Consider the following 8,434-nt stretch of genomic DNA (forward strand, 5'->3'; position numbering starts at 1 on the left):
AGAATTCTCGTTACTTGAGTTACTACATGTCCCAGCATTTACAAGTCCTCCTTCTCACGTATTTTTTTCTGGTAAAATTGAGAAATAGAAATGATCCATTGGAAAAATAAATGTCATGTATAATTTCTTTTTCTTTAAATGAAAGGCATCTCTTGCTCCCGTTCAATAATAAAGTCCCTTTCACCCATCATCTAATCAACTAGACATTTAGTAACCCAAGATTTTCAAAACATACCTGTCCTGATAGAAAAAAACACAAATAATAAAGTAAACATACCTCCACTAGAAAAATGCTTAAAAGCGAGTTTCAGAAAATATGATAGCAGGGCAGTCTACTTTCCACTTAATACCTAAATCGATGTCTCTCGAAGTGTGTGTCCTGAGACAATCAGGTTTCAGATCTACTTCCCTGAATCTCGGAAACCCTGGAAAACCCCTGCCCGCCCCTCCCACACCTGCAGATCTGTACCAAGATCTCGAGGCATGATTCATAATTCTCAAAGCTCCCTCCAAATCATTCAATCTCATTTGAATGGCAAATAGAGTTTTATTGTCCTTTGGTTCTTTCAGAATGAATTAGATCTTTGGTGTAAGTGGCATAACTCGGCCAGTTATTGGCATAACTGTCGAGTTCCCAGAACACTCCTATTTTCTCTCATGCTGGAAAAGTTGGGAGCTTTTTCCTTGTGTAAAAAAGAAGGCGTTTTCTTCCTTCTTTTCCAAATGTGCTGACTTGCTGTCAGTGGGTGCCAAAGATGTCTTTAATTTTGTTCGCTATTCGGTTTTAGGTTGTTAGAGGATTTTCTTTCTTCCTGTTGAAGTGACTTTAGAATTTAAAGTAAATATTTACCTTTAAAAGTCTGTGTCCTAAGCCATTGTTGGATAAATAATATGTGACATCCATCCACAATGGAATATTATTGGTTTTCAAAGAAGGAGATTCTGACACATGCTACCACGTGGGTGAACCTCGAGAACATTATGACAAGTGAAATATGCCAGACGGAAAAGGATAAATATCGCAATACGATGCCATTTCTATGAGGTCCCCAAGAGTAGTCAGATTCATGGAGACAGAAAGTAAATGGGTGGTTGCCAGGGGCCGGGAGCGGGTAGACGAGGAGACGTGTTTAATGGGGACAGATTTTCAGTTTCACAAGATGAAAAGAGTTCTGGAGATGGATGACGATGATGGCTTGCAACAGTGAGAATGTGCTTACTGCCACTTTAGAAAATGGTTAAAATGGTACATTTTATGTCGCGTACACGTTACCACAATTTAAAAAAACTCCGTGCCCATCCTGTGGGTGTGCGCACCCCTGACCACGTTTGGGGCTTTGGGTGGAGACGGAGACGCGGCTCCTTCCAAGGCCTGGGGGAGCTTGTCGCTTTCACTTCTGTCAAGCAGCCGCCAGAGCTCGGCTTGCAGTGGGTCCCCGATGTCCAGGACACTTAACAGAGGCCTTTCGCAGGGTCCGTGTTCCTTCTTGGCAAAGTGATAATCCTCCTAATTAGCACGGAGACCTGCATGTGGACAGCCTGACAGGTCGGGCCCTTGGCTGAATGGGGAGGGCGGGTCGAGGTGGGCTTCTGCTGGGGGCTGCGGGGGCCTGTCTGGGAGTGGCTGATGCCCAGCAGTCAGGAGGAGGGGGCTGGAAGGAAAGGGAGGAGGGTGCATCTAGATAGAGAGGGCAAGAGGGGAATGCGTTGCTGACAGAAAAGAGATATTCTTTAGACTGACTTCTAATGCCAGTGATGTTTTAATCTCATTGCCGGAGCACAGTGCTCTCAGGATGCCCTGAATTAACTGTCCTCCGTGTTCTTCTTCCAACGAGGACCTAGGGATACTGCAAACGTAGGCCTCTCTCCTCTCTTTCTGCTTCTGTCTGGTGATTAAAGCCCGTGAAGATTCTCGCTGAATGATCTAAAACAAATCGTGGGACCCTAAGCATTGAAAGTCATTTCCAGCATCTAGCCTTTTCCCTTCCCTTGTGCCAGGCCCTCAAGTCTTGGAGACTGTCTCCCTCACTGATCCCCATAACGTGGTAGTGAGTTGAACAGTAGCCCGCAAAGCATATGTTCACCCACAGAACCCGTGGATGTCACCTTGTTTGGAAAAAAAGGTCTTTGCAGATAGAATTAAGGATCTCGAGGTAAGATCATCCTGGATTATCTAGGCAGGTCCTAAATCCAGTAGCAAGGGTCCACATAAAAGAGAGGCAGAGGGAGATCTGAGACACAGAGGAGGAAGAGACAGATCAGATGGGTGCGGCCACAAAGAAGTGCTGAAGACCCCAGAATCTGGAAGACGCAAGGAAAAATTCTTTCTCTGGAGCTTTGGAGGGGCTGTGGCTCTGCTGGCACCTTGATTTTGGATTCCAATCTCCAGAACGATGAGAGAATACATTTCTGTTTTTTAAGACATTACATTTGTGGTCATTCGTTAGCCACTCTAAGAAATGAATACAAATGCTTACATTTATAACCAGCCCAGGAGCCTCCCTTGCTGCTGAATCAGAGCTGGTGGGACTCGCACTTCCTTTTCTTGGGAAAATGCCACGCCAGTGACATCTTGGAGCAGTGCTTCACGCATCCCCTAGGGACCCTGTTGCGTGCACCCCCTGGGGACCCTGTTGCGGGCTAGGAGACAGCTTGGGGGCTGGGATCCAAGATTATGCATTACAAAGCTGCTTCCTGTGACACAGATGGTGCCATCTGCATAGCACACTTTGAACCCACAAAAACTAGTTAGCGATATAGACTTTCAAACAGAAGCACAATAAATAAACATGTTAATTGTGTTCTGCTGGGAGCCACTGGCAGCGTTCAGTCTCCACCCGGGCCTCTCCGAGCTCCAGGATTACCTACATTTTGTGATTTTTGTCATAATATTTGTCCTAATGTGTTCAGTGCTATAGACAGAAAGTCGTTATTCATGATCTCTACCCAGTAAATTTAGAACCATTTTTTTTTTTAGGCGAGGCAACCCTTGGTTGACCTCACAGATTGCAAGGACCTCGTTAGCTTACAATCCTTTAGTATTTTTTTTTTTTTTATTTTTTACGCCTACAGCACCTGGTCTTCCTAGGTGGTCTCCCATCCAAGTACTAACCAGGCCCAACCCTGCTTAGCTTCTGAAATCAGACGGGATCAGGCTTCTTCAGGGTGGCACGGCCGTAGACTTAGGGTAACATGGCCGTAGACAACTTAGAACCAATAATTAGTTTTTCAGGAGGTCTCTGTGCCTTGTCTTCCTCACCTGTTAAACAGGAACTTGGGCTAAGGTTGCTCAGGTTTCTCCCAGCTTTCACTTTCTTTGAGTATGGGATGTATTTCACACACACACACGCACACACAAGACGCAGGGTCCCAGTGTTTACCTCTGCTTTTGAAAACCATCCTTTACTTTCAGCTTGAGGACGTTCCCCCCATTTGCCTGATACTAACAGCACAAAATGTCTTGATTTTCTGCAGTGTGAAGGAAAGTGCTAGAACACTCCTTTGCTCATTGCTGCTGTGGTTTTTCTCACTCATCAGCTGAGGCGTTCCCCAGTGAGCTGCGAGCTTTCTTCCGAAGAGCAAATTCCCGTGAACCAATTGTTCCCTGTCTGATTATCCTCCATTTTCAGGTGTGTGTGTGTGTGTGTGTGTGTGAACAAACCTCACTGACCACATCCCTGTGTTCAGCTCATGTACATACTGAATGTGAAGTCACTATCCAGAGCATACAGCCGTGGTTTGTGTTCCCTTAGCACAATAGGAAAGCACCCATCCTCGTGGGTGTCGCTCTGTGGGCATAAAGTGACCACAGCCTTGATTAGAAGGTCGCTCCCTTAATAAGTGGTTTTGATAAAAAGCACTTCACTCCCAGGTTTGACATCATAGAATTTTGCAAAGATGCCATACGAGTGTCCCCTAATCCCAACAGGACGGCCATTTTCAAGAGTCACATTTCTGTTCCTCTGAGTTCTTATTTCCTGAACACAGTTCTAGAAGTGAGCACTTAAAGATTTGGCTGAAAAACACACGTGCACACGGCCGGTAACTGGGAGCCGCTGCTCAGTGACAGACTCTCCGGCTCACTGAAAACGCATTGACCTTCCTCACAGGTCTGGCGGGTCTGTCCCCTCTGACCTTCCCAGGCGAGTCGGGATGGGAGGTGCCACTGGAAATGGAGCGGGGTCACGCTGAACAAGCCCCCAAACAATTTATCTGAGAAATATTTATCCTGGAGAGTGAGCAGTAGTCACCTTCCTCACGTTCTTTTGACTCACTTGCTTTATCTTGCTTCCTCAGCTCTGCTCTCTCCACTGGGATGAAAACAGAGACCCTCACGAGGTATCTCGTAGCTGCGGTGGTTGACGGGCTGGTGGTGGCTCCCGGCGCAGGCATCTCTCTGTGGCGTCTGGAACCGAGGCACGTCGAGAACCGCTGTCCTTCCCTGGACCTCTGGCTCTGTCTGCCCATACTCCGTGCCCCTCCGTCTGCTCAGGATTTCTGCTTCTCTGCCACAGGCTTACACATGGCCGTCCTCAGCCCCCTGACCTTTTTCTTGCTACGTCTTACTTCACCTCTGATTGAACGTTCGCAGATTCTTCCCATGTGTTTCGGTTCAAATTCTCGAAAACAAGAATCTGATCACGAGAGGACCTTATCTTTTCATAGGGCCACTGGAAAAATGCTGGCCAGCCTCTGACTGGTGCTCCGGGATCATGAGACCTGGGTCATGGGACTCACACTGATGGAATCAGCTATGGCTCACGTGTCACAGGGCACAAAACATGGCCCAGGTGGCAAAGGGTGCGGGGCAGGCAGATTCACTGTGAAGAAGGTTTGAGCAGGGCCAGCAACAACCCCATTTCCAGGGCCTGTGCCCCCTCATTCGATTCAGAAAGGGCTTTAGATAAAAGAGGCCAGTGCGCGGATTCTCCCCTCCCCCCTCACCACCAGATTTAATCTTCAAAGGTGAGAAGGGGTGAAGCTAGAGTCATGGAGAATTGAAACTGACCTCCTTGAAAAATACCAAATAAATGTTTTCAGGAACCCAAAGTGAACTGGAGCCCTTGTAGAGTCTCAGCCCAGCCCATCGAAACATTATCAGGGACAGCAGGCTGTGGCGTCCCCGGGAAGTGGCAGGTGTCGCAGGGCGGGAGACGCAAGCTCTAGGCCTTGCACGTGCGCCATGTACTTGGAGGCGAGTGAGGCCGCCACGCCGCACACCAAGGGTCACGGCTCCGTGTGCACTCCGTTTGCAGGCCTCCTTTTTAAAAGGGGAAGCTCACCTCCCTGGCTCTAATGGAGAAAAGCAGCCTCAAAACTACAACGAGAAAGGAGGAGGTTTAACGTGGCATTAAAAGTGACTTTAAGAATGATGTAATAAAGCTTCTGGAAGAAAATAAAGAGTACCCTCGCACCTTCACACCTGGGAAAAGGTAAAAGATTTCTTAGAACACAAAGCACGAACTATAATGAAAATAAATAAATTGGACTTCATCAAAACTAAAAATTTCTGTTCATCAAAAGACATCGTCCAGATAATAAACAGAAAGCCAACGTCTTAGCAAAATATTCACAATATGTATGTCTAACTTGCATCCAGAATATATAAAGCACACCTACAAATCAGTAATAAAAAGATAAACCAACCCAATAATAAAAAAGTAAAAGACTTGAACAAACACTTTCCAAATATACAGCGGTCCATAAACACATGCAGAGTTCTCAGCATCGTTACTCATGAGAACATACAAATCAGAGACCACGAGGTGTTATGGACTCACTGTCCCTTGGAGAGCTGACGACACTCAAGCCGAATCACCTGGATGCGGAGAGGTGGAGCTCCCACATGCTGCGGGTAGACAGCGAAATGGTAAAACCACTTTGGGCAACTTCAGCGCTTATTCCTTAATGGTTAAGAATATACCTACCCCATGCCCACTATTCCATTGCTAAGCATTTGCCTGAAAGAATCGAAAGTGTGTGTTTACACAAAGGCCTGTTCAAGAATCTAAAAACTGTCACGAACACCAGACACTACAGATTACTTTTTTTTGTGATTCCATTTATACGAACTCTTAGAACTCACAGAAAGAATCTATGGTGATAGAAATAAGAGTAATGTTTTTCTTGAGAGGGGTGACGTGAGCGGGGAGAGATGGACTGCGAAGGGTACCAAGAATTTTTTGGAGTGATGGAAATATTTTCTCTCTTAAGGGGGGACGTTGGTTGCCTGATGTAGTGGACACTGTGGAGCTCTGCCCAGTTGCCTTCTCTGGGACTGTGGTCTGTGGTCTGCGTTCCTTTAGCCCCAACTGCTGGGAACATCGGCCAGGATAACCCACCTTCACATTCCTTACTGGGCGTTGCCGTTGGCTGCAGGGAACCGCCTTGTCCAATTATCTTCCTTGCAGGAAGTAGCAGTGACTAATGACCATCCAATGCAGGGATTCAAAGGCCTGACCTCCCTGTTTCACTCTGAGGACTCCAAAGGGCCATCTCTTTTACAAAGCTCCCTGTAGGATTAGCCGTGGTCCCAGGTACGACAACATCGTGGAGTCAGCTTCTCCCTCCGCCTAGCCCTGCCTTCCTCACTGCTTCACAGGTGTATCATTCGAGAGCATGCACCAGTAAACTTTCTGCACCAAATTTTCTACTTCAGCATCTGATCTCAGAAAATGGAACCATAAATGTTCCTAGGAGTGGACTTTAAAAATGGGATTTTAGAGCTGGATAAAAGAGCAGCCACCTGACAATGAGAACCTATCACTAGTTAAAGCATGAAGAATTCTTAGGGTGCTCTATGGTATGATTGTTAAAACTTGTACTGACGATGGACATGGTTCAGATATCAGTGGAAGGGCTGTGTTAGGAGGTGTACTGAGTGTAAAGAGGGAAGTAGTAATCACAAGGACCGTAGGATTGAGAGGCTGCTGCTGCACATGCGGATTAACCAATGCAAGCGAAAACCAGATAAATGTATTCAAGGTAATACACCAACTAAAAGCAGAGATACACGGATATTTGAAGATGGATGTCAGATTTGCTTGTCACTACTACTAGCAATAGATAATATTAGCTACACTTTGTTAAGCACATGCTGTACACCAAGCACGTCCCCATTTACTCGCTCATTTCATCCTCACGACAACCTGGTGAGGTGAATAACATGTCCATTTCATAGGGAAAGACACTAAGGCTCAGAGAGCTGAGATAAATGGCCCAAAGTCATAAATCTTGCGAGAAGCGGACTCGGAATTCTTGCCTGGTCTGCTGATTATGAAACCGGGGCTGCTTCCGTCACACCAAATCGTATCCTGGTTGTGGAGGTTTGTGCCCTCAGCATCTTAGAGAAATCTCTTGGCTTCCAGCAAGTGAGCTTAAGAAAATATGCTTTTTTTCTTTCATGTTTTTGAAGACAGAATCAGTCATAAAGGGCATTCCTTTAAGACCTTCTGCTTTGAAGTGATAAAAGCTAGATTGAGGAAAGGCTCAAAGGCCCCTGATCTGGGCTCACCCCTGACCTTGGAGCCAGGAAATGTGATTTCTCCTGCCATCCCTTTCACTTACTATACTTGCTGTTTCTTGGGTCTCCAGTGATTTTTTTTTTTTTCCTTAAGAAAAGAAGAGAGCTTGGGTTAATTTCAAGTTCTCCACAATTTATCTGTACTGAGCTGGAAGAGTGTTGAGTGGGAAAGGGTTTCATTGTCCATGAGGGCCTCGCGGCTCTTCAACACCCACCACTTCTGCCTCATGTCAAAGGAAAGCAAATAGTTTTATTAAATAGCTGTCAAACTGAATGAGCGAGCACCGAGGACACGCAGAGGGGAGATTGGATTAGAGGTAGAGGACATGCCACGCTAAACAAGGGCACAGATTTATGGCTTTGGCCATGCGGCCTTAGAAATGATGCCCAAGGTAGATAAGTGTGTCGGGGGTGGGGGCTGGGCCCAGGAAGTGCATCGTGAGGCAGAGGGAAGGATGAGGCATACGGTGCCTCCAGAAAGGCCATGCTTTTCTTCCAGCCCTCGGAGCGCTGGGAAATGCAGTCTGACCTTCCGGCCTCTTTAGCATTGGAAGATCCAAGGGAGGATTGGAGTGAGTGTCGAGTGAGCCAGTTTGTAGCATCTACTATATTACCTGTTACTCTTAAGGTAGTTTATATTGGGCATTATGTTACTTGAAGCTTATGCATCAGATAATGAATGGTGATCATTTTTTGGAAGTCTTGAAGAGCCTGAATATCAGGTAAAGGAGTTCAGAGTTTAACAATGGGCACTCAGGACTCCCTTTGAGGAAGAGAATACATTAATGCCTTATGTTTGTATTCTTTATATTTATTTTAGAAAAACAATAATCTTATAAAGGTGACAAACTAGGTGAATATCAGCTAGGCGATTATTGCAACTATCTAAGTGTAGAGAGGTTTTTCTGGGTG

At 46.1% G+C, this 8,434-nt stretch overlaps 1 non-coding gene across 1 annotated transcript; it reads right to left on the reverse strand.

The window, feature by feature from the left end:
• Positions 1–3,063: 3,063 nt before the first annotated feature.
• LOC111741253 lies at positions 3,064–3,182 on the reverse strand. Its single transcript, XR_002780943.1, has one exon. It is a non-coding gene; the product is annotated as a 5S ribosomal RNA (ribosomal RNA).
• Between the last annotated feature and the right edge of the window lie 5,252 nt (positions 3,183–8,434).

The sequence above is a fragment of the Pteropus vampyrus genome, unplaced genomic scaffold (genome assembly GCF_000151845.1).
Source record: "Pteropus vampyrus isolate Shadow unplaced genomic scaffold, Pvam_2.0 Scaffold75, whole genome shotgun sequence".
NCBI lineage: Eukaryota > Metazoa > Chordata > Mammalia > Chiroptera > Pteropodidae > Pteropus > Pteropus vampyrus.